The sequence below is a fragment of the Ovis aries genome, chromosome 12, assembly GCF_016772045.2.
Source record: "Ovis aries strain OAR_USU_Benz2616 breed Rambouillet chromosome 12, ARS-UI_Ramb_v3.0, whole genome shotgun sequence".
NCBI classification, from domain to species: Eukaryota; Metazoa; Chordata; class Mammalia; order Artiodactyla; family Bovidae; genus Ovis; species Ovis aries.
This window is the reverse complement of record NC_056065.1, coordinates 43,297,895-43,322,687: the sequence shown is the minus strand read 5'-3', so window position 1 is coordinate 43,322,687 and position 24,793 is coordinate 43,297,895. Positions and strand designations below refer to the sequence as shown.

At 48.4% G+C, this 24,793-nt stretch overlaps 2 long non-coding RNA genes across 7 annotated transcripts in view; one reads left to right on the top strand and one right to left on the bottom strand.

The window, feature by feature from the left end:
* Positions 1-111: 111 nt before the first annotated feature.
* Positions 112-13,694, bottom strand: LOC105606444 (uncharacterized). The gene is made up of 4 exons (XR_003590937.2): positions 13,585-13,694; positions 3,723-3,793; positions 2,532-2,626; positions 112-648 (listed from the first exon to the last, which is right to left on the bottom strand). It is a non-coding gene; the product is annotated as an uncharacterized LOC105606444 (long non-coding RNA).
* Positions 13,695-13,722: 28 nt separating this feature from the next.
* Positions 13,723-24,793, top strand: part of LOC105606443 (uncharacterized) — a 40,187-nt gene continuing 29,116 nt past the window's right edge. For 3 of the 6 annotated variants that reach the window (XR_009595694.1, XR_006061477.2, XR_006061476.2), the window contains exons 1-3: positions 13,723-13,821; positions 14,704-14,898; positions 16,869-17,062. This is a non-coding gene — a long non-coding RNA (uncharacterized LOC105606443). Of the gene's footprint in view, positions 13,822-14,703; positions 14,899-16,868; positions 24,780-24,793 lie in introns of all 6 variants that reach the window. The other 3 variants (XR_009595693.1, XR_001044028.5, XR_009595692.1) reach the window with 2 other exon arrangements.

Below are 24,793 nucleotides of genomic sequence, written 5' to 3'. Positions count from 1 at the left end.
GAGAACGCCTCCAACATTCCTTGGGATTTTTTCTTTTCTAGTCAACTACATGTCTATTTATAGATGTGGAAATATGCGTGGAGAAAGGACTGGAAGGAAACACACAAAATGTTAATTAACATGCTTATTTTCTTCTTCTTGGTGTCATTTTATTATTTTTTTAAAAAAGACTCTCAAGATAAGGAAAAAGATATTTTTAAGTATAATTAATCTTGATATAAGTGTTCATGCTTGTTAGAGGAAAGTGGAAAGGAGAAATCAGAATCACCAAAGCACTTCAACCATTAACATCTCATTGTGTTTTCTTTCACTGTTCCTCCCATGCAGACATTTTTGATGCAAGGCTGTTTGTTTAACATATCCGTGACATCTTAGATTACTACAAAACTTTTCCATGTGACCGCAGAATCACCATAACCATCTTTCAAAATGTTTATCTAATATTTATGCAGTAGATAATGTTAATACCATTATTCATCTGGCCATTCTCCCATGTTAGCAAATCTAGGTAGTTTCCAATTCACGATTATAAATAACACTGCTGTGAACATCTTTGTATGGAAAAGTCTTTCATTTTTTTTTTTGGCGATTATTGTCTTCAAATTCTCACATTTCCAGATATCAGATTACGGTGTGAAAGGCGGCCACCTGTGAAGCAACAGAGTGAACCCGAACCAAGTTAGTCTCACTCTCAATTCCCCAATCTTTAATCCTAACAAAGAAAAATGGGAATGGGGCTCCTCTGGGGACATGGCAGGAATGCGACGTCTCCTGCCTCCACCACAATCCCCCTACCTATCCCTTCCACCCAACATGCATGGTTTTTACTATTATTATTATTTTTGGCCATGCCACATAGCATGAGGGATCTTAGTTCCCTGACCAGGGGTTGAACCCACACCCTCTGCAGTGGAAGCATGGAGCCTCAACCACTGGAACTCCAAGGAAGTCCCGCATGCATGGTTTTTTATTGTTAGCAGTAAATAAAACCCTGTGAGTCCAGCCCTGCCGCTTTTGACACGTTGTCACAGAGGGTGAGGAGAATTGAAAGACTCCCCAGCAGAGTTGGGGAGCTAAGGTCTTAGGAATAAGCTGCCTGGACCACGAGGGAGAAACCTTTTGTGCCACAAGTGGGAAGGCTTCTCAGCCATGAAGCACCAGCTACGTCTTCCAAGATGGGCAGGGTTCCCGCTGACAGAGCAGAGGGTGGCACACTCCCAGAGCTGGGGCCCCAGGGTGTGAGTTGGCAATTAAGGTGCATGGACAGGAACCCAGGAGGTAAGAAAGCTGTGAGAGGCCAGGCTGACAGAGGGGCAAGTCAGTTCCAGGAGGGCAGGGACTTAATTTGTCCCCCAGTGAATCTCTAGGGACGTAAGACAAAGCCCTCCCCTCTTTCTTCAGGGTTTTGGAGCACTTCCAAAGTTTCTTCACCTTTCAAGCATCCCATCCCCTGGACTCCCCCGTCCTCTCCAGGCCTATGTCCCATCCACCCTCTCAGCCACTGCCTCCTCTACTGCCTCCCTGGTTCCCGTTTTTCTGCAGAGACCACAGCATCCTGTCCCCGCCCAGGAGAGCTGCTGCATACACGGAGGGTGAGCAACTTCCTGACCCTGCCAGACTCCAAGGGGCTCCTGTCTCCTGGCTGGTCCAGCCCCAGAACAGAGGGCCATTCCACACTCACACACCTCACAGTGGCATGCTCACATTTACCCACACATACTCACTCCCACTTTTACTCACACTCCCTTGTCCACCCTCCTGCTGACTCAGAATACCTTACCATGCTGCCCCACGAGAGAAGCAGGGTCCTGGCCAATGGGACCAGCTGGCTGGCATCCACTGTCCCCAGAAGCTGCAGCCCCCACCTCAGCTCCTGCCCCCTCCATGGACACTGGGTGACATGCCCAGAGGAAAGACCCAGGTCCCTGGACAACAAGTGACACGCCCAGAGGAAAGACCCAGGTCCATGGACACCAGGTGACATGTCCAGAGGAAAGACCCAGGTCCATGGACACCAGGTGACACGCCCAGGGGAAAGACCCAGGTCCCAACACTGGTCCCTCCACTCGCTACCTGGGAGGAGACCAGGGTCGTGGCCTCTTTCCCTGTCTGCAGGAGGCTTGGGTGATTGAATGACATAACACGTGCTAAGGGCTGAGTAGGTTGAGTGCTATGCAAGTCATATGGACTGTAAGCAGACGGTTAAACATCCTCACCACCAAACACCTCAGACGTCTAGCTGCTAGGCCAGCGCTGGGGCTCTGGGGCTCAGCGCCCTGCAGCTGCTCTCTGTGCCCACAGACACTAGAGCCAAAACCCAGCACCCTGGCCCTACCTCATTTCCTGCCAGCCAGACATACCCAGACAGCACTTATCCCCAAACTGGGGCATCTCCGCCCTCAAACTGGGGACCCCTCAGCCCCTCCCACCCAATGGCTTTGATCAATAACCATACTATAACTATTTTATAACTCCCCTCAGGCTTCCCTTGTGGCTCAGAGGGTAAAGAGTCTGCCTGTAATGCAGGAGACCTGGGTTCAATTCCTGGGTCGTGAAGATTCCATGGAGGAGGGCATGGCAATCCACTCCAGTATTCTTGCCTGGAGAATCCCGTGGACAGAGGAGCCTGGTGGGATACAGTACATGGGGTCACACAGAGTTGGACACAACTGAGTGACTAACACACACACACGACCCACTCGGCTCTGCTTCTCTGCTCTAAATATTCTGATGCTTTTCTTCCCTCCAGTCCGGGGATGCATGCTGCCCGCCTCCCTTTTCTGGCCTCAGAGCCCCTTTGTGCTCCATCTTTCCCTATCCTGTCTGTCCACACCACCGCCCCCCCCCCGACCACTTGGCCACCATGAACCCCCACTCCTCCATCTCCCTCCACACCTGCAGCCTCTTCCCCTTACCTCTTCCCCCTCCCCCATCCTCGCCACCCAATCAGACCAAGCCAGCTCCCTGGAACCCAGCCAAAATTTCAGCCCAGGCAAGACCTTCCTTGAGCAGTCCTCCTGTGGACAGGGTGGCAGTGGGGAAGGAGGTGATTCCAGTGGGAGCATCAGGGGACTGGACCTGAGCATGACCGGTGTGAACGGGGCACAGGAGCCACACCTGTGTCCATCCTGCAGGGAGCCCCAGATGTCTGTGGAGGTCTTGTTGGCTCAGCCCTTGCACTCTCTGGGGCCAGGCAGTCATCTGAGGGGCACACTCCTGCTTGTTCTGAAATAGCTCTCCTGTCACTCTTGGAGAGACGCCCACAGCCAGGGGAAGACGAGCGCCCAGCTACTCCTGCAGAGTCCTGAGCCCATTCCAGGCTGATCTGCAGCTGGGAGGCCTGCTTCTGCCCTCAGCAGTCTCCCAAGGACCTCCCCATGGGCTGCAGGTGGGGATCCATGCCAGGGACTGGGAAATCTCCACCCTGGCCACTGCCCAGGGAACACTCACACTGGCGGCAGGCATTTGATATCCATCTGCCCAGGATGGCTCACCTTGTGTGGGCCTGCTGATTATGAATTCAGTGTCACCAGGTGCGAAAGACAAATGTCATTTACGTTGCTTTGCACTCTGTACAGCTTGGAAGCCAGGTATGGGACCAGACAGCCTGAGTCTTAAGCCCAGCCATGCCTCTCCTTAGCTGTGTGACCCCTGCAAGTGACTTAACCTCTCTGAGCATCAGCTTCCTCAGCTGTATGATGGCGATTGCTAAGAGAACTTACCTTCAGGATTTGGGGATGAAGTCATCTCCTGCTTATGGAGTCAGTCATGGGGTGGGCACTCAGATGGTCTCCTAGGAAAGAAGTAGAAGTAGCTGCTGTCATTGATATTATTTCTTTTTTAAAAATATCTATTTGTTCATTTGGTTGCTTCAGGTCTTAGATGGGGCACACAGGATCTTTGTTGCGTCTTGTGGGATCTTCCGTTGTAGCGAGTGGACTCTCTGGCTGTGGCTCACGGATTTCAGTAGTTTCAGCATGCGGGTTTAGTTGCTCTCCCGCATTTGGGATCCTATATCCCAGATTAGGGATTCAACTGGAGTCCCCTGCATTGCAAGGCGGATTCTTAACCACGGGACCACCAGGGAAGTCCTGACACTATTTCTTAACTCCCCTCAAGACTAAGCAGGCAGTGTGGGAAACAGGATGCTGTCCCAGGTGCTCAGGAGGGAACAGCAGCCTTAGGGCCCTGAGCCAGGACCCAGGGGTGGGATTCAGGAAAGAGGCCTGATCCAGGCTTTTCCTTATTTGCAACCTGGAGCTCACCCTCTCCCATACCCCAGAGACAGAAGAAGAGAATGAGCTCATAGGAGTTTGTTTCAACTCCCTCTCAAAGGACCAGCAGGTGAAGTTCTGCTGGGCTGCCCGTTTGCTGTGGTCACATTGCTGCTCTGTAAGGCTCTTATCACTGGATGAAGGGTCACGGTAACTTGGCAGGTTTCCAGGGCTGGCGGGAGATAGAAGACGCAACTTCAGTTCTGCTTCTCCCCGCTTCAAGAGGGCTGTTTCCTTCCATCCTTCCTTCTTCTTCTTCTCTAAGAGGTCCCAGGTGGTAAATGGTGGTGGTGGTTCATGGTTTAGTCACTCAATCATGTCTGATTCTTGCAACTGTAGCTCGTCAGGCTCCTCTGTCCATGGGATTTTCCAGGCAAGAATACTGGAGTGGGTTGCCATTTCCTTCTCCAGGGGATCTTCCCAACCCAGGGATTAAACCCACGTCTCCTGCATTGCAGGGGTCTCCTGTATTGTAGGTGTATTCTTTGCCACTGAGCCACCAAGGAAGACCCTGGTAAATGGATGGGTGGGTAAAAATCATGGTAACAGGTGGAAGCAGGAACCAGCTGGTGTGAGTTACAGAACCATCCTTCTGGTTTCATCTTCTTTTCCTATCTGAGTCTTTACCTGGCAGAATTAGATAGGAGAAAGCCACTCCCACCCACCACACACATACACCTCTTTTTTTAAATTTGTAGCATCTTAACTCAGAGAAGGCAACGGCAACCTACTCCAGTACTCTTGCTGGAAAATCCCAAGGACGGAGGAGCCTGGTAGGCTGCAGTCCATGGGGTCATTAGCAGTCAGATATGACTGAGTGACTTCACTTTCACTTTTCACTTTCATGCATTGGAGAAGGAAATGGCAACCCACTCCAGTGTTCTTGCCTGGAGAATCCCAGGGGCGGGGGAGCCTGGTGGGCTGCCGTCTATGGGGTCGCACAGAGTCGGACACAACTGAAGCGACTTAGCAGCAGCAGCAGCAGCATCTTAACTGAGATATAATTTACTTACAATAAGATGCACGCACTCAAAGTGTATAATTCAGTGAGTTGTGGCAGATAAATACACCTATGAAACCACCACCACAATCAGGACAAACACCAAATCTGTTTAATTGGCTATGGGTGACCCATATGTATTATTCATGGCATTTTTATTGACAGTTGGCAGGAGCTCCACTCATGCTACCTAGACAAAGAAAGAGGAATATTGATCTGTGTAACTGGAACATTCAGGAAAATATCAGCTTCAGCTATGGCTGGATTCAGGCATTCAAGTGACATCATGAGTGTCCTTTGCTCCCTTGATCTCTAAGAAATTCTCTCCCTGTGTCTGGCAAGATGACTACTGACATCCTACCTCTTTAACAATGCCAAGGGAAAGAAATGGTCTTCTCTGACAGCCCTAAGAACACAGCCCAAAAGCCTGTGACCTGCTTTATTGTGCTATTTGCTTTATTGTGGTAGTCAGGGGGTGGGGGGAAGCCCTGCAATATCTCTGAGGTCCACCTGTGCTCCCACCACGGCCAATTGCAACCAACATCTGAAGCAACTTAGCACAGAGTGGAGACACAGACATAAAGAACAGACTTATTGACATGGGGGGCAGCGGAAGAAGAGGGTGGGGTGTATGGAGAGAGTAACATGGAAACACACACTGTGGTTTAGTTGCTCAGTCGTGTCAAACTCTTTGCAACCCCATGGACTGTAGTCCACCAGGCTCCTCTCTATCCATGGGATTTCCCAGGCAAGAATACTGGAGTGGGCTGCCATTTCCTTCTCCAGGGGATCTTCCCAATCCAGGGATCAAACCTGGATCTCCTGCATTGCAGGGAGATTCTTTACCAACTGAGCCACCAGGGAAGCTCTAACATATACACTATTATATATAAAATAGATCAGTCAGTTCAGTTCAATTGCTCAGTCATGTCAGACTCTGCCACCCCATGGACTGCAGCACGCCAGGCTTCCCTATCCATTACCAACTCCCGGAGCTTGCTCAAACTCATGTCCGTTGAGTCAGTGATGCCATCCAACCATCTCATTCTCTGTCATCCCCTTTTCCTTCTGCCTTCAATCTTTCCCAGCATCAGGGTCTTTTCCAATGAGTCAGCTCTGTGCATCAGGTGGCCAAGGTATTGGAGCTTCAGCATCAATCCTTCCAATAGATGGCCAATGGGAAAATAGATAGCTAATGGGAATTTGTTGTACGACTCAGGAAACTCAACTGGGGCTCTGTAACAACCTAGAGGGGTGGGATGTGGAGGGAGGTTCAAGAGGGAGGGAACAGACAGTATACATATGACTGATTCATGTTAAGGTATGGCAGAAAATAACACAATATTGTAAAGCAATTATCCTTCAATTAAAAATAAATAAATTTAATTAAAAAATCTTTCTGGGGGGGTGGTGGGAAACACCTTCTGTTATGAAAGAGGGGAAGGAAGTAGAGACTGGTCAGACAGAAAGAAGAGAAGAACTCCACTTTATACAAAGCTGCCTGAACAGATTTCAGAAAGCAATCTTCCAGGATTTCCTCCCACCTGAAACTCTGGTCAAGGGAACCCAGGTCAAGAGAACACTGACCCTGACAAGGCTGGACCCCCTCATAGAAACAGTCCAGTCAATATGCAGGACAAGGGTCCAGGCTGTGTTCCCCCCCCCTCCCTACCCACACCCCGCCCCCCCACTGCCAGTCACATTCTACAGAAAATTCAGGAACTTTCTGAGCCCACCACTTTCTGCAAAGCCATTCCAACAACCAGACCCGTGATTTTCAGCTTGTTCAGCTCTTTTAAAACAACCCTTTCAAAGCAGCCCAGAAAATGGGGACTGTGGCTTGATTTGAGGTTAAACAAATAAGTGCCATTTATCCACCAACACTCGAGGAATGAGATTTCTCGAGGCGAATTCCCCAGCTACGTGCTCCAGAAAAACTGCTGCCCCAAATTGCTGGGTTCCAGTCCAGCGTTCTCCATTTCCGAAGATATTTGGGTTGCTTTCAGCTCCGCTCTGCGCAGAGCACTCCGAGGAGGGTGGGGCTGGCAGCCAGGCACACCGCCTCTAGGCTGTGTCAGCCTCCCACCCAGCGCCCACAGGAGCCTGGGAGCTCTGGGGTATTTCTCAGCCTGCTGGGAGATGGCTCCCCTCCAGCCCAGGGAGCCAGGCCAGACTGCTGGCTGCTCAAGGCAGACTACTTCTCTTCCCATGTTTTGAGGGCAGGCAAGAATGAGAAAAAGGAAGAAGAGAGAGGGGAGAAAAAAAAAAAAAAACTACTACATTCTCAAGCAGATAAAACTCGGCTTTACCAGACAGGAAAGCTGAGCTTCTCAGCATATAGCGTGCAGAAGCAACTCGACAGAGAAATCGTCCTTCCTTTTCTCTCTGAGAAACATTGGTCTTTGTGCCCTTGCTGGAAATCTGGGCCAAGAGTTTTCAGATCTCCCTACTGGACGCAGGAAGTACCCTGCAGCAAAAACAATGCTGCTGTCGTGGCCGCCGCTGTTTAGTCACTAAGTTGTGTCCAACTCTTTGTGACCCCAGTGACCGTAGCCTGCCAGGCTCCTCTGTCCATGGGATTCTCCAGGTAAGAATACTGGAGTGGGTTGCCATTTCCTTCTCCAGGGGATCTTACCGACCCAGGGTTTTAACCCACATCTCCTGCTTGGCAAGTGAATTCTTTACCACTGGGCCACCTGGGAAGCCCATAACTTAGCCTCGCCTACCCGAAATGTGCTCATAACACTTACATTAGCCTACAATTGGGTAAACAGTGCTCCCCAAACATGCCATTTGCTCCCCTGCCTTTCCCAGCTATGCGTCTGACTAGTTTCAGCTGATGAAATTGAGCAGAAGGGATGCATGCCATGGCCAGGCTGAGGGAGTAAATCGCCCAGGCCCCCATCTCTAGTCCACTCTGATGATGGAAGAGTGTTCCAGGTGGCACACTTCTGCCCAACATCTTCTGCCTGGGTCCCTGCATGAGTTTGTGGAGCAGAACTGACTGCCGATCTGCTGGGATATACAGCGTGATCAAGAAATAAACCCTTGGGACTTCCCTGGTGTCCAATGGCTAAAACTCCGAGCTCCCAATGCCAGGGTCCCAGGTGCAGTCCCTGGTCAGGGAACTAGATCCCATGTATGTTGCAACTAAGAGTTCACATGCTGCAGCTAAAGACTCTGTATGCCACAAGGACTGAATATCCCACATGCTGCAACCAAGACCTAGCCCAGCCAAATAAATAAATTAAAAGAAATATTAAAAAGAGAGAGAAAAAGAAACCCTTATTGTGTTTAGCCACTGAGACCCAGTGTTGGTTCGTTACTGCCCCATTAGCTGGAATGCCCTGACTGATTCAGGCTCTGGTGCACTTTGCCATGTTATTCACTGGGAGAGACTAGTGTAGGAGAGGTGGAAAAGCATACTTCCTCCCCTTCTGGCCAACAGCCTTCACCAAAGAAGTGATTACGCTCAGGGGCCCACAGTTCCCTGTCTCACCAAAGATTTAAGGAACTTCTCTGAGGTTTGGGCCTGGGTCTGTGCCTTCCTTTGAATTTCTCCACGGCACGTGGTTGAGCATGAACACAGAAACGGTCACCACTCACATTCTCCCACTGCACAGGGAATGAAGCACTTTCACTGGTGGTCCCCCATGAGATGGGTGGGATTGGCTTAATTCCTATTTTAAAGATGAGAATATTAAAGCTCAGAAGGAGTCAATGTCCTCCTAAGGTTGCACAGCTATTTAAGGAACTTGAACCTAGGTCTGCGCCTCTTGCCACAACACCAGTATTTCTCAAAATGTATTTTGAGAAAATACATTTCTCACAGACTCTAAGGTGGGGCTTGAGAATCTGCATTTTCAGAGCTCCTCCAGCAATAATGATGCTCACTAAATCTGAGCATAAGACTTCACACCATATTCCACTGCCTCTTCTGTCAGATGAAGCCACCATCGGAGCAATGGGATAGAGGGGCACAGAAAAGGACCACCTCCCCAGCCAAAACCACCACAACAAAACGTCTTCCTGGCCAGGCTGCTATTCGTGAAATTCTCCCCCAATGAGCCATTTATTTGATTATTCCCAGCTAGGCACAACCATCTGCAAGACATCACTCTTCAAGGTACATTTCTGCAGGGAAGCAAGACCTTTCTCTGAAAGCAGGGATGCAGCTGGAGGCTGCAGGCAGGGAGGTCTGCAGGAGGAGGCTGGGCCTTGTGTGGTGGGGGTGGGAGGAGGGCTCCCAGGAGGAGATGAAAAAAATGCACCTGCAGGAGGCGGTTAAAACCTCACACACACATGCACACACAAGAAAGAGTCAGACAGAACTGGAGAGGAGTCTCAGTCTTACTATTCACTACCTCGGTGAACTTGCAAAAGTGACTTCATCTCTCTAAGCTTCAGTTTTCTCATCTGTGAAATGGCACTACTCACAGAGCCTACCTGTAGTTAGGTTGCTGTCAGAATCAAATGCAATCGAACACTGATGACAGTAATATTTATCTATCCCTTAGTAACTGCCAGCAGCCATTCTAAGTGATTTACATACATTAACTCATTTAAGCATCGCCATTATCTTATGATGTGGTGATGATCTTTAGTGAAAGTGTCAGTGGCTCAGTTGTGTCCGGCTCTTCATGACCCCATGGACTGTAGCCTGCCAGGCTCCTCCATGGAATTTTTTGTCCATGGAATTCTCCAGGCAAAAATTCTGGAGTGGGTTGTCATGCCCTCCTCCAGGGGATCTTCTCAACCCAGGGATCAAACCTGGCTCTCTTACATCTCCTATATTGGCAGGCAGGTTCTTGGCATATTTTTGGCAATAGATATTACTGTCTCCATTTTACAGATGAGGAAAATGGGCCTAGAGAAGTTAAATGACTTGTGGTAAGTCAGTAGCACAGTGCTGCTTCAATCCGTTGTCAATTTGAATCTAGAGCCACTTATGACACATGATGGTGAGCCAGGACTTTTAAATTCAACCCCAAAGTATTCAATCCCCAATAATTTGGCCACCTGATGCGAAGAACTGACTCATTGGAAAAGACCCAGATGCTGGGAAAAACTGAAGGCAGGAGAAGGGGACGACAGAGGAGGAGATGGTTGGATGGCATCACTGACTCGATGGACATGGGTTTGAGCAAGCTCCGGAAGTTGGTGATGGACAGGGAAGCCTGTGTGCTGCAGTCCATGGGGGTGGCAAAGAGTCGGACATGAGCAACTGAACTGAACTGAACCCCAAGATGAAGTTCCCTGTCCCTCATTCATTCCTCCATGTGCTGTTTCTGAATGGTTATTCTATGCCAGACACTGGCTTAGTGCATGTGGCAACCCACTGTCATTCTATTCTATTCTGCAGCTTCATTCTATTCTGCAGCAATGCAGATCTATATCATTAGTATATTTGGAGAGATTTCTATTGTCCCCAGGATCTAGCCGACCATCAGCACCAGGGTTGCTCTGCAGGGCTAGGGGGACTCAGCCTCCTCCTGGGAGAATCCAGGCTCTGGGTGTTTCAGGAAATGTCTGACCTGCCAGGTTTCCGTGTGACTGATCAGTTAGAGCTGAGGAAGGGGGTGGGCCGAGAGGGGAGGTTTCCCGTCAGCCCAGCTTTTGTCTCTCACATGAGCCCGAGACAGACAAACCACAACCACAGACTCGACCAGCTGTGGAAGCATCGAACAGGAAACCCAGAACATCTGGTGCTTCACTTCCTCTGCAGGCTCTGTGTGTGTGTGTGTGTGTCCGCCTGTGTGCATGTCTGTTTTCTCTCCCTCTGTTGTTTAGCGGGACGGGGATGCAGACAGGGTTGGAAACCACAGGGCTTGTGGTGACAAGGGAGCCAGACACTCGCTCCCCAATCCTTATGGTGCCTCATCCCTCCCCGACGGTGACCCAGGATCTGACCTAACCTCACAGGCCGCCCTCCAACACCTAGTGTCAAGCCTCCACACACTTCAAGAAAAGGATTTGTTTTTCTTCTTTTGGATTTGGGTGGTTTAAGAGGAACTTGTTTGCAGATGAAGCGGAAGAGGTCTGCTTAAATCTAACTTGGCCTCAGCATGACTGTGTGTGTTAGTTGCTCAGTCATGGCCTCAGCGTACAGACCCACAAAAAACTGCGCCTGGATGAAAGCTGTCTCCGAAATAACTTGAGCAGAATCTGTGGATGGCCTCCGAGGCTGTGTGCTGGTCAGGGGGCTGTTTTCCCACTAGTGGTGTTGTCCTATGTATAAGGCCTGTAAAGACAGGCACTGAGAAGGGGAGAAACATAAAGAAGTGCAAAGAACAGCCCCCTCAGCCAAACCATAGCACGAGGTCTGCCTCGTAGGCCTATTGTCTTTAGGGGGTAGGATTATGCTCATTTTTACAAATCATAAAATTGAGATGCAGAGGAGGCTTATAACTCACCCTTGGATCATTCAGCAAGTCAGGAGCAGGGCCAAGTTTCAATCAAGTCTGACTCCTGGCTGCACCATATCTAGCACACAACTGGTGCTCAAATTCATGTTTCTGGAATGAGTCAATGAAATGAGCTATCACTGATGGCAAGGGCTGTCATCATCATTGTATCCCCTGGGGCTCAGCACCCCTGGGTGCTTCCAAAGTTCCTGAACAGTGACATTTCATTTACCTGAGGGTCATTTACCTAGCCAGGTCGACTGCTTAGATCCTGGCTAAAAATCTGAAAGAAGGTAGAAGGAACCACAAGCTGTCAACAGAAGTCACAAATTCTTAAAAGTTCAAATACTTAATTCAAGAGAACTTTTCAGGCTCTCAGTCACAGTTGGGTTACCCTTAATTTACCTATTTCCAAAGGAGGCTGAGCACCAAAGAATTGATGCTTTCAAATTGTGATGCTGCAGAAGACTCTTGAGAGTCCCTTGAACAGCAAGGAGATCAAATAAGTCAATCCTAAAGGAAATCCACCCTGAATATTCACTGGAAAGACTGATGCTGAAGCTGAAGCTCCAATACTTTGGCCACCTGATGCGAAGAGCTGACTCATTGGAAAAGACCCTGATGCTGGGAAAGATTGAGGGCAGGAGGAGAAGGGGGTGACAGAGGATGAGATGGTTGGGTGGCATCGCTGACTCAATGGACATGAGTTTGAGCAAACTCTGGGAGATGGTGAAGGACAGGGAAGCCTGGTCTGCTGCAGTCCAAGGGGTCAAAAAGAGTCAGACATAACTGAGTGACTGAACAACAAGTGTTAAACTTGTTAAACTGTTAAAAAGTCTGCTTGCTGACCTTACAAAGCACTGGCTTAGGAAGGAGATAGTCTGCTAGAGGAAACCTGCTGGAAACACAATCTGGGAATTCAACTAGAATTTTCAAGACTAGTAGGTGTCATTAAGGATGCAACGGCACCAGGGACACGACTGAGCGACTTCAGTTTCACTTTTCACTTTCATGCATAGGAGAAGGAAATGGCAACCAACTCCAGTGTTCTTGCCTGGAGAATCCAGGGACGGGGGAGGCTGGTGGGCTACAGTCCGTGGGGTCACAAAGAGTCGGACACAACTGAGTGACTAACACACACACACACACTCACACCAGTGTTCTTGCCTGGAGAATCCCAGGGACAGGGGAGGCTGGTGGGCTGCTGTCTATGGGGTTGCACAGAGTCGGACACGACTGAAGCGACTTAGCAGCAGCAGCACCAGGAGCGGTAAGAGACAGGAGAGACAAACTGTCTGATTCTCAGGTATCTGCCCTTCAGTTCAGTTCAGTCGCTCAGCCGTGTCCGACTCTCTGCGACCCCACGAACCGCAGCATGCCAGGCCTCCCTGTCCATCACCAACTCCCGGAGATCACCCAAACTCTTGTCCATCGAGTCGGTGATGCCATCCAGCCATCTCATCCTCTGTCATCCCCTTCTCCTCCTGCCCCCAATCCCTCCCAGCATCAGAGTCTTTTCCAATGAGTCAACTCTTCGCATGAGGTGGCCAAAGTACTGAAGTTTCAGCTTTAGCATCATTCCTTCCAAAGAACACCCAGGGTTGATCTCCTTTAGACTGGACTGGTTGGATCTCCTTGCAGTCCAAGGGGCTCTCAAGAGTCTTCTCCAACACCCTTGCTGCTGCTGCTGCTGCTAAGTCGCTTCAGTCGTGTCCGACTCTGTGCGACCCCACAGATGGCAGCCCACCAGACTCCCCCACCCCTTAGGCCCTTAGAAAGCCAGATGGAACTGAAGCAAATCTCTGATGGTTTCTCTGGCTAAAATTAAAGGCATAGCAGCGCAGGCATGCAGACTTTAAGAGTGCTCGCTCACAACTTGCTGTTTAAGAACTACACAGGCGCCAACCTGAAATGACACGTGCGCAGTGTCCGAGGTCTTGCTCGTTTTCGTACCTGCGGGCAGGCTGAGCCCGCTTCTGCGCTGGAGTTGATATCACGCAAGCGCCGGGGGTGCATGACGTCATCCGAGCGCGCCTCCCACGGTACACAAGCCCTGGGCTCAGACAAAGACGTTGCTGTGGAGACGGGGCGTTGAGCCCCGTCCCCGATACGAGATTGGAGGAGAGCCGGTCAGTTGATGTTGGTAAGCTTTCCGAAAGCTTGCGGGCAGCGCTGTAGGTCTCTGTGTGCGTGGGTTCCCCTGGCAACTCAGACGCCGTCTGGAAGTTCGCGGCGACTTCCAGGAACCCCCCAAAATTAGTCAGAGTCCAAATTTTAATTTGAAGGGTTTCTTGACTTAAGGTAGTAAATTTCGGTTGTACCTCTGGTCCAAGTAAAGTAAAAATTCAAACTGCCCTAGATCCTATTGGGGGCCGGGCAGAGAGACCCCAATAAGGCTTAAATTTATCACTTAAGCAGCGTAGGGATGGGAAGAAGAATCTGGACCAGAGGACTTAGTCCTGGGGGGCGGGGTAACCTAACCTTTTGAGCCTCAATTTCCCATAAGCATGAAAATATTTTTTCCTAAGAAACTCTTTGATTCCTTTCTCCCTCGGACTCACAGGGCCGCTTTCTACCTTTCTCCAAATATCAAAGCTCCTTAAAAGAGTGTTTGTAGTCCCAGTGGCCCCCTCTCCCCTCTCTTTGTTGAATCCTTTAACTGCACAGTTTCTTCCTGTTGTTTTCTCACCTGCCCTGTCGGCAACATTTGAAACAGGTTATCACCTCACCTCCAAGAAACACTTTCCTCACTTGACTTGCAGGCCTGCCCAGTCTCGAATTTCTTCTTCCTACTGGAACTGAATAGGACCCTATGGTCCTTGTACCCCTCGTCCTCTGCCTGCCTTTTGTTGGGGGGGGGGGGGACTTTAGCCAAAGAATAAGTTTAATCAGAGAAGTGAGAAAACACAGAAACAAAGAAAAACAGTCAAAGAAGAGTAAATAATAATAATGTACCATTAAGCATGGTTCCTTCTTAGTTCCTTCTCAAGGGCTATAGATAATATTCTGAGCCTTATCTTGTCAGCTGTCTTACAGACACTGAAACCCCAGGTGGAAGAAGTTAACTACATCATGACCAGACTGTACCCATGATATAAGCCGCTGGAATTCCGAGAACTGGATGCAAGAAATGGAAACAAACTGACCCTGGAACTGAATATTAACTGTACTTAAAACTGTCGAGATGATGCTGGTCAGACCACTGATGACCAGTTTCAAGGTGACTGTCAGCTGATAGTTCTGTTTCTGTATGTAGCCCCCTCCCTCAGCCTCTAAAAGCTCTTGCCCACTGACTATCAGTGACAGGGAGTTGGCCTTTGGACAGGCGTCCACCCTCCTTTTGGTTGCTGGCATCCAAAATAAAGGAAACACCCCTTTCAACCAACCTGGCCTCTTTAATGGCTTTTGAGCAGTGAGCAGCCAAACCCCACTTTCGGTTACAATACTTCTCAGTCTCAATTGTTAGTTCTTCCTCATTCCACTGAACTTTAATGTTGCAGTGTCCAGAGTGCTGGTTCCCTGAATTTCTTTCTTTCCACTTACTATATCTTGGTGATCTCATGTAGTTTCGGGACCTTGGAGACCATCTATATGCTGATAAGAGCCTCTCCCCTGAACCCTAGTACTTAAATATACAACTATCTATTTGGAATCAAAACTTGAGTTCCAGTCAGCTACTCAAACTCATCCTGTTGGAACAGAACTCCTGAGCCTCTTCACCAAAAGGTGCTCCCCCATGCTCTTCCTTCTCTCAGGGAATGGAACACCTGACCTTCGAGCTCTCAGACTCCAAACCTTGTATTCTTCATCCTACATCCAATCTGTCAACAAATCCTATTGGTTTTTTCTTAAAAATATACCTAGAATCCTACCTCCACTTACATCATCTTAGACCTAGCCCCGCATGTCTCATAGATTATTGTAAATGGGTTATCGTAATGGCCTGCAAACTGTTCTCCCAGAGTCTACCGTTACCCATCTCTTTCTCAGTCTATGTCTCACATGAAAACAGCCTGAGTAATTCTGTTCAAAGTCATACCACATGGCTTCTTTTGTGCGAAACCTTCCAAAGACTTCTCTCTCACTTGAGTAGAAGCCAAAGTTTGACCATGGCTACAAATGTCCTCCGGGGCTTCCCTGGTGGTTCAGTGGTAAAGAATCCTCCTGTCAACCCAGGAGACACAGTTTGGTCCCTGAATCAGGGAGATCTCCTAGAGGAGGAAAAGACAACCCACTCGAGTATTTTTGCCTGGATAATCCCATAGACAGAAGAACATAGTGGGCTGCAGTCCATGGGGTCTGCAGAGTCGGACACAACTGAGCAACTGAACACACACGCACAAATGTCCTCAATCACCTGGCTCCTGGAAGCTTTCTGAGCCCCTCTCCTAATTTCAATTCACTTACTTCCTTTTCTCCAGCCATATAGATCATTTTGCCTGGCTTCCGTCTGCCTCCAGGACACTGAACTTGCTTTTACCTCTGCTTGGAGCTTGTCCTCAAATAGCCCCAAGTCTCCCTCTCTCACCTCCATCAAGGCATGACTCAGACAGTCCTTATTCAGATAGGCATTCTCAGACTTCCCTGGCAGTCCAGTGGTTAAGACTTTGTGCTTTCAGTGCAGGAGGAGTGGGCTTGATCCCTAGTTTGGGAACTAAGATCCCTCATGCCTCAAGGCATGGGAAAGAGAGAAAGAGAGATGGAGAAAAGAAAGGCGTTCTTTAACCTCTGATTTTCAGTTACATAATCCCACACTTCCACTGGGCTTCATGGCATTTATTGCCTACTAAAATACCATATAACTTCTTCATTTTATTTGACATCCCTCTTAATGTGAAGGCAGCGATTTTGTCCATTCCATCATGGCTGCATTCCAAGTGCCTAGATAGAAGTCAGCAAGTGATGGGTGCTCAGGAAGCAATGAATATGCATTTCAAGCCAGAGGGTTCAGTAGTGGTTACCAGTCAGAGCTTTAGGGGCTTGCAAGAGTTCCAGTCCCCCTTTGCTGCTTAGCTGCTTTAGGAAGCTTAACTGAACCTCCATGTCCTCATTCTTAATGTCAGTGAAATAATACTTCAGACTTTCATTAAGCAACAGGGAACACCTCACCCCATGTGTCCAGCAAGCACTGTGCTTGCTAGTTGCTGGAGACTCTATGGAGAACCTAAACACACATTTCCTCCTGTCCAGGTGTCTGGATCCTGAGGATGGGATACAGATGACATCCAAGTAGTCTTCCAAATAAGTGACTATGAACAAAGCTAGTGGAGGTGATGGAATTCCAGTTGAGCTGTTTCAAATCCTGAAAGATGATACTGTGAAAGTGCTACACTCAATATGCCGGCAAATTTGGAAAACTCAGCAGTGGCCACAGGACTGAAAAGGTCAGTTTTCATTCCAATCCCAAAGAAAGGCAATGCCAAAGAATGCTCAAAATACCGCACAGTTGTACTCATCTCACACACTAGTAAAGTAATGCTCAAATTTCTCCAAGTCAGGCTTCAGCAATACGTGAACCATGAACTTCCAGATGTTCGAGCTGGTTTTAGAAAAGGCAGAAGAACCAGAGATCAAATTGCCAACATCCGCTGGATCATGAAAAAAGCAAGAGAGTTCCAGAAAAACATCTATTTCTGCTTTATTGACTATGCCAAAGCCTTTGACTGTGTGGATCACAATAAACTGTGGAAAATTCTGAAAGAGATGGGAATACAGACCACCTGACCTGCCTCTTGAGAAACCTATATGCAGGTCAGGAAGCAACAGTTAGAAGTGGACATGGAACAACAGACTGGTTCCAAATAGGAAAAGGAGTACGTCAAGGCTGTATATTGTCACCCTGCTTATTTAACTTCTATGCAGAGTACATCATGAGAAACGCTGGGCTGGAAGAAGCACAAGCTGGAATCAAGACTGCCGGGAGAATTATCAATAACCTCAGATATGCAGATGACACCACCCTTATGGCAGAAAATGAAGAGGAACTAAAAAACCTCTTGATGAAAGTGAAAGAGGAGAGTGAAAAAGTTGGCTTAAAGCTCAACATTCAGAAAACTAATTATGGGACCTGGTCCCATCACTTCATGGGAAATAGATGGGGAAACAGTGGAAACAGTGTCAGACTTTATTTCTTTGGGCTCCAAAATCACTGCAGATGGTGATTGCAGCCATGAAATTAAAAGACGCTTACTCCTTGAAAGGAAAGTTATGACCAACCTAGATAGCATATTCAAAAGCAGAGACATTACTTTGCCAGCAAAGGTCCATCTAGTCAAGGCTATGGTTTTTCCAGGAGTCATGTATGGATGTGAGAGTTGGACTGTGAAGAAAGCTGAGCACTGAAGAATTGATGCTTTTGAACTGTGGTGTTGCAGAAGACTCTTGAGAGTCCCTTGGACTACAAGGAGATCCAACCAGTCCAGTCTAAAGGAGATCAGCCCTGGGTGTTCTTTGGAAGGAATGATGCTAAAGCTGAAACTCCAGTACTTTGGACACCTCATGCGAAGAGTTGACTCATTGAAAAAGACTCAGATGCTGGGAGGGATTGGGGGCAGGAGGAGAAGGGGATGGCAGAGGATGAGATGGCTGGATGGCATCACCGACTCGATGGACATGAGTTTGGGTGATCTCCAGGAGTTGGTGATGGACAGGGAGGCCTGGCATGCTGCGATTCATGGGGTCACAAAGAGTTGGACACGACTGAGTGACTGAACTAAACTGAACTGAATTACAAACTGTGATGTGCATGAGGAGAAGCAATATAGTGCTGAAGGCGGGGGGTGGGGGCAGGATGTCTCTGAAGAAGTGACTTCTTAATAGTATTAGTCAGCTTGGGCTGCTGCAACCCAATACTGCAGGCCAGGTGGCTTCAACAACAGACGTTTATTTTCTCACAGTTCTAGAGGCTGGAAGTCCAAGATCAAGGCGCAGACAAGTTTGGTTCCTCCTGAGGCCTCTCCTTGGCTTACAGACTAACACCTTCTCCCTGCATCTTCACATGGCTTTAAAAAAATTTTTTTAAGTTGTCCATACTGCACAGCATGTGGGATCTTAGTTCCCAGAAGAGGGATTGAACCCACACCCCTTGTGGTGGAAGTGTGGAGTCTTAACCACTAGACCACCAGGGATGTCCCACAAGGCCTTTCTTCTCTGCACTTGCAACCAACTGGCTTCTCTCCAGAAGTCCGAATCTCTTCTCATGAAGACAGCAGCCAGATCGGATTAGGGCCCACTCTAATTTTCTCATTTTAACATAGTTAACTTATTAGAGGCTCTGTCTCCAAAAGCAGTCATATTCTGAGGTGCTGAGGGCTGGAAATAACATCAATCAAGGCCCAAAGGATGCATAGGAAGGAGAGATGGGACAAGGGGAACCCCAGGGATAGGGAAGAATATGCACAGAAATTCCATGGCTGGAAAGAGTATGACAGCTTGGAAGAAACGATAGGTCTATGTAGCTTGAGCTTGGAGTGAGAGATCTTGGTAAGAGAAACACTGGAGTCTGGAGGCAGCAGGGCCCTGGAGGCCACCTAGGCCTGTGATTGGTGATGTGATAAGTGTTATCTTATGAAAAGATTCCTCTAAGCACAATGAGTGGAGGGAGGCTGTCCCCAGCTCCAAGGTTGTGGGCTAATGAGGATTATCTGATAGATTACATGATGAGTGTCTCATTCAAGGGCTCAATGAAGGGTCAACCATGAGTATTTTTAAAAACAATTGTATTTATGTATTTTATTTTTGGCTGTGCTGGGTCTTCATTGCTTCGTGGGCTACTCTCTTGTTGCGGTGAGAGGGGGCTATTCTCTAGCTGAGGCAGGCGGGGGCTACTCTCTAGTTGCAGTGCATGAGCTTCCCACGGGGGTGACTTCTCTTGTTGAAGAGCATAGCTCTAGGTATACGGGCTTCTGCAGTTGCAGCACGTGGGCTCAGTAGTTGTGGTGCTTGGCATTAGTTGCTCCGCTGCATGTGGGGTCTTCCCAGATCAGCAGTCAAACTCCTGCATTGGCAGGCCGATTCTTTACCACTGAGCCACCAGGGAAACCCCAACCACGAGTATAATGCCCCCCGACACAGTTGATAGCTGAAAAAGAGACCAGACACAGGCTTAACAAACTGAAATGATAAACACAGAAGCATAGTAAGGAGAAGCATCCAAAAGAAACCAGTCCCCACATTCGGGGGTGTTGTATACAACATAGCTAAGACAGATGTGATTTGTGATTGAAACTGAACGTTTTAGATAAAACTAACACAAAAGAGAAAATGTGTAGATAGAGCAGATGAACACTCAGCCCTGGAAGCCAAAATACAGTGGAAATGATTTGGTGAGAGGGAGCACTCATCTTTATTTTTTTCAGGCCCAGCTAAAAAGCCTCCCTTAGGTTTTACCTTTGGTGAAATGGATACACAGCATGTAGTCCTAAAAGACTTGGGGTAAAGGGGGTGGTCATCTCCCACAGACTCTCAGTAATGGTGGGGACAGAGGGTTCTCAGCTCATTCCTAGAATTTGTATCAGGAAGTGAAACCTGGTGTCATCTCCCTCCCACCTTGGTGAGTGGAGAGTGGTGAGTCTACCCCCTGATGACTCTATGCAGCAAAGTTTGTTGCTTCTTTGCGTTAGAGGAAAATAAGATGAGCATTTCATCTCAGGGGCTAAGGAGCAATAACTATCCACTTTGACAGTCTGGACAAGGGCCCATCTGCCAGTGACTGGAAATCTACAGGACAGCCCATCCTAACTGGGGGCCAAATGAACTTTGAAATCTGCTTTGCTGCTCCCCTGGTGGCTCAGATGGTAAAGAATCTGCCTGCAATGTGGGAGACCTGGGTTCGATCCCTGGGTTGGGAAGATTCCCTGGAGAAGGGAATGGCAACCCACTCCAGTATCCTTGCCTGGAAAATCTCATGGACAGAGGAACCTGGTGGGCTACAGTCCACGGAGTCGCAAAGAGTTGAACACGACTTAGCGGCTAAGCATGTGTATCACATATATATATTACCTCTTGTAAGTCCTGGTCTGGCCTTGAGCTACACAGACCCTAACGCCTCCTCTTTATAGAGTCAAGTATTGATAATAGCTGTTTGGTACCCTTCTTAGGCCTCCAAGACTGATACCAAAAGCTCAGTTTCTCTGACACCAGTGCTAAATTGAATCTCAGAGACAGAGTTTTGGGTAAAATAGAAAAAAATAGCTGTATTGCTTCGCCAGGCAAAAGGGGACACAGCAGGCCTTCAAAACCATGTGTCCCAACTTGGAGAAGACAGAAGTTTTCTAGCAGTTGTTCAAAGGGGGTGATTAACTCATGGACATTCTTCCAATGGGTTGGTGGTGAGGTAGGTAGGATTCCACATCATTCAACCTTCAGGTCCATCTGCTCTGGGGTCTGCATGCTTGTGAGCAGCATGCTATCGTTAATCATTAACTTCTCCCACCTGGAGGGGGTTTCAGTGTCTGCAAAATAGCTCAAAAATATTATTGTGTGTATACATTGATGGGGAAATGGGCCCTTGCTCCAAGGCTGCTCTTGACTGTTTATTCCTCCCTGGTCTCACATCCCCTCCCTTCCCTAATTAACAAGGGCTTGAATCTGCCCATTGGAATTTAGAGAAGGCCATGGAGGCTGAATGAAGACTCTTTCCTATAATCAAAAAAATGGGGGGACTTCCCTGGTGGTCCAGTGGTTAAGAATCCGCCTGCCAATGCAGGGGACACAGGTTCTACATGCCGCAGAGCAACTAAGTCCGTGCGCTGAGCCTGTGATCTACAACCCATGCTCCATAACAAGAGAAGCCGCTGCAATAAGAAACTCAGGCTCCACGACTGGAGAGAGCCCACGTGCAGCAGCGAAGACCTAGGCCAGCCAAAATTAAATACATAAGCAAAGTTATTTTTTAAAAAGAAAAAAGAAATGGGGGACACAAAAAGGCTTTGTGCCCAGGAGCTCCACAGGGCCCTGCATGGTGTTGCAACTTCTGTCCCCAAACTGAATACCAACCCCCTCCCCAAAAAGTGTTCTTCTCTTAACAGTAATTTTATGACTCTCCTTGTACATAAATCTTAACATAACTGCCTTTGGATTCATTCTGATAAGAGAAACCACTGGGATAAGTGGTACATTTTATAGTTTCTGCTCTATGTTTCCAGATCACCCTCCAGAATGGGTGGTTTCTGTTTGTATGCCCAGAGTCAGTTTATAGGAGAGCCTATTTCCTCACTCCCTCGCCACCAAACGGGAATTTTCACTCTTTTAATTGTTGCCAATCTGATAGGGAAGAGTGATTATCTCACGCTTGCTTCCATTTCATTTCTTTGATTACGGGTGAAGCTGGACATGTTTTCCAACCACATCCTATACTTTTGCAATCAAGTTTTGGAGCTAGATGCGGGAGCTTACATGTATTCCAGTTACATTTTATCTTGCTGGATTCCATCAATCATTCCTTCCTGTTGAGATAATTTGGATCCCAATTCTGTGATTCCGACATATTGGCCTTCCCACACAGCCCTGCGTTATTTGCACGGTTGATAAGCAGTTATCTTTGGCTTCATCCGAGTTGTTGATAGATGTTGAAGAGTTTAGGGCCAAGGATAGGACTGTTGGGCAGGCCACTGGAGAACGCCTTGGGAGGACACTGTCCCGGGTGCTGTTTGGATTCCACCTGACCACACCCAGGAGCCACGGGGAGGAGGGAGATGGGAGCAGAGCCTGCAACAGGGACAGGGGCCAGGTACAGATTCCAGCCTGAACAATGATTAGCTGTGTGGCCTGAGCAAGTGGTGTCACCTTAGAGGGAGATGTGACACGTGATTATCTACTGTCCCTTCGAGCTCTTGAAGGCTGTTGGTCACTATTTTGTCCATAAAGATTTCATGAGAAACTTTCAAACTATAGTCAGAAGTCATCACTCTGGGATTTTCCTGGTGGTCCAGTGGTTAAGACTACACTTCCAATGCAGGGGTGCAGGGAATGTGGGTTCAATCCCTGGTTGGGAAATTAAGATCCCACATGGCATGTGGCATGGCCAAAAACTAATTTAATACATAATACACAAAGTCATGTGTGACTCTTTTGCGACCCCGTGGACTGTAGCCTGCCAGGCTCTGCTCTCCATGGAATTTCCCAGGCAAGAATACTGGAGCAGGTTGCCATTTCCTTCTCTAGGGTATCTTCCTGATCCAGAGATCGAACTCCAGTCTCCCACGTCTCTTGCTTGGCAGGCGGATTCTTTACTGCTGAACCACCAGGAAGTCCAAATAGATAGTTAAATAAGATTTTTTTAAAAAATCAGACAAGATTATTCTAAGGAAGGAACAGTAAACACCCCCATGTAACAGATAAAGAAACTAAAAGAGAAATTAAGTAACTGGTTTAAGTGACATAATGAGTCAATCCTAACTCTGGCCACCTGGCTTCTTATAGCCATGTCTGCGAACTAGTTATTGATTTTTCACCTTGTAAATTTACCACCAGCTTACGTAAAGATGGCCATTCCTTGCTGTGTGATCTTGCTCATTCATACTAATAATAACCGTAAGAATGATAACAAAGGCTGCTACTTAGCTGTCCTGTTTGTGTGCCAAGTGCAGTCCTGAGTGCTTCACACAACTTAACCCTTTAATCCCAACAGCACCTCTGCAGAGTCAGTGCTGTTTTCACTTCCCCCCCCCCCCCCCCCCCCCCCCGCCCCACACACACAAATGATGAGCTGAAGGCACAGAGCAGAGTTTAAGTGACTTGCCCGAGGTCACCCGTCCTAAAGGGCAGAGGAGCTGGGCTTGGGACTCAGGCAGTCCAGCTCTCTCATTTACTTCCCTCAGGAAAGAGAAGTAAATGAGGACAAAAATGTAATACCCGTTAGAAGTTAGTGTTAGTCGCTCAGACGTGTCTGACTCTTTGCGACCCCGTGGACTGTATGTAGCCTGCCAGGCTCCTCCGTCCATGGAATCTCCAGGCAGGAATGCTGAAGTGGGTTGCCATTCCCGTCTCTAGGGGATCTTCCCAACCCAGGGATTGAACCCAGGTCTGCTGCATTGCAGGCAGATTCTTCACCCTCTGAGCCAAAATGTGGCAAGGATTAAAAGTAATTTCTCCCCCCCCCCCAGTTATGAATATTTTGCAAAGAGTGGTCTCAGCTGTTTATGGAGGAGCAAATGGATTCTTTCACCCCCTGAATGAGCTGTGGGTAAAAGGGAGAAGGAGCCAGGTGGAAATGGGAAGTCAGGGCATGAATAACTTCTCAGGTGGGTGCACAGGCTTAGCAGAATCCCGAGTGGACGGCAAAAGCTGACAGTGAGTGTGACCTCGACGTGTGACACGTGATCACCAGGACCCAGGAGCGCAGCCAAGCCTGATCATGAGACAGGTCCCTGCTCTATGACCCCCACCTTCCAGTAACAAGATCCCGAGCACAGCGGCCACTGGCACAGAGGAGGGAAGGGCTGCAGACCCGGCCAGGACTGGGCGCCAATCCACAGATTCCCAATCTCGTCTTCCAGTTGCTAGACTACGCTGCTTTCCAGTACATTATTTGGGATATAAAAACGACAACGTAAGGAAAGCATTTTCACATAAATAATTTCAACCGCAACGAGGCAAACTGGCTTCTGATTCCTTTGGCAGGAGCAGGTGATGAACTCACTCCGATTGACATATTGAGAGCTGCTCTTCCCAGATCCAGCTGGCAGCTTCGTAATTATGGAAACATCTATGTTGTTCCCACTTACCCAGGGCTAGGCCTGCTGGTATCTGATTCAGTGTTTACTTCATGAATGAGGTCAGTTCCCAGCACAGCTGGGCTTTCAGCAAAGAAACCAGAGTGGTCAGCAGACCGCGTCCTCACTCGCATCTGACCGGGGATGTCAGGGCCGCCTTCTCACAGCTCACCCACATTAGCAACTCGCTCTGGCATTTTCTGGGGCTTGGCTCTCCTCCTCGGTTCGCTGACACTTCCCTGTAGAAGCAGACAGAGCCCGCGCAGCAGCCTGGGCTCGATGAGATCACGTCCAAGTTTCCCACAGTACAACGGTTCACTCTTCAACCTGCCCCCCTGGTATTGCAACATCTTGCCCCTTATGAGTTTCAGAACTGCCAGGAAACTGGGTAGGTTTTGGGGG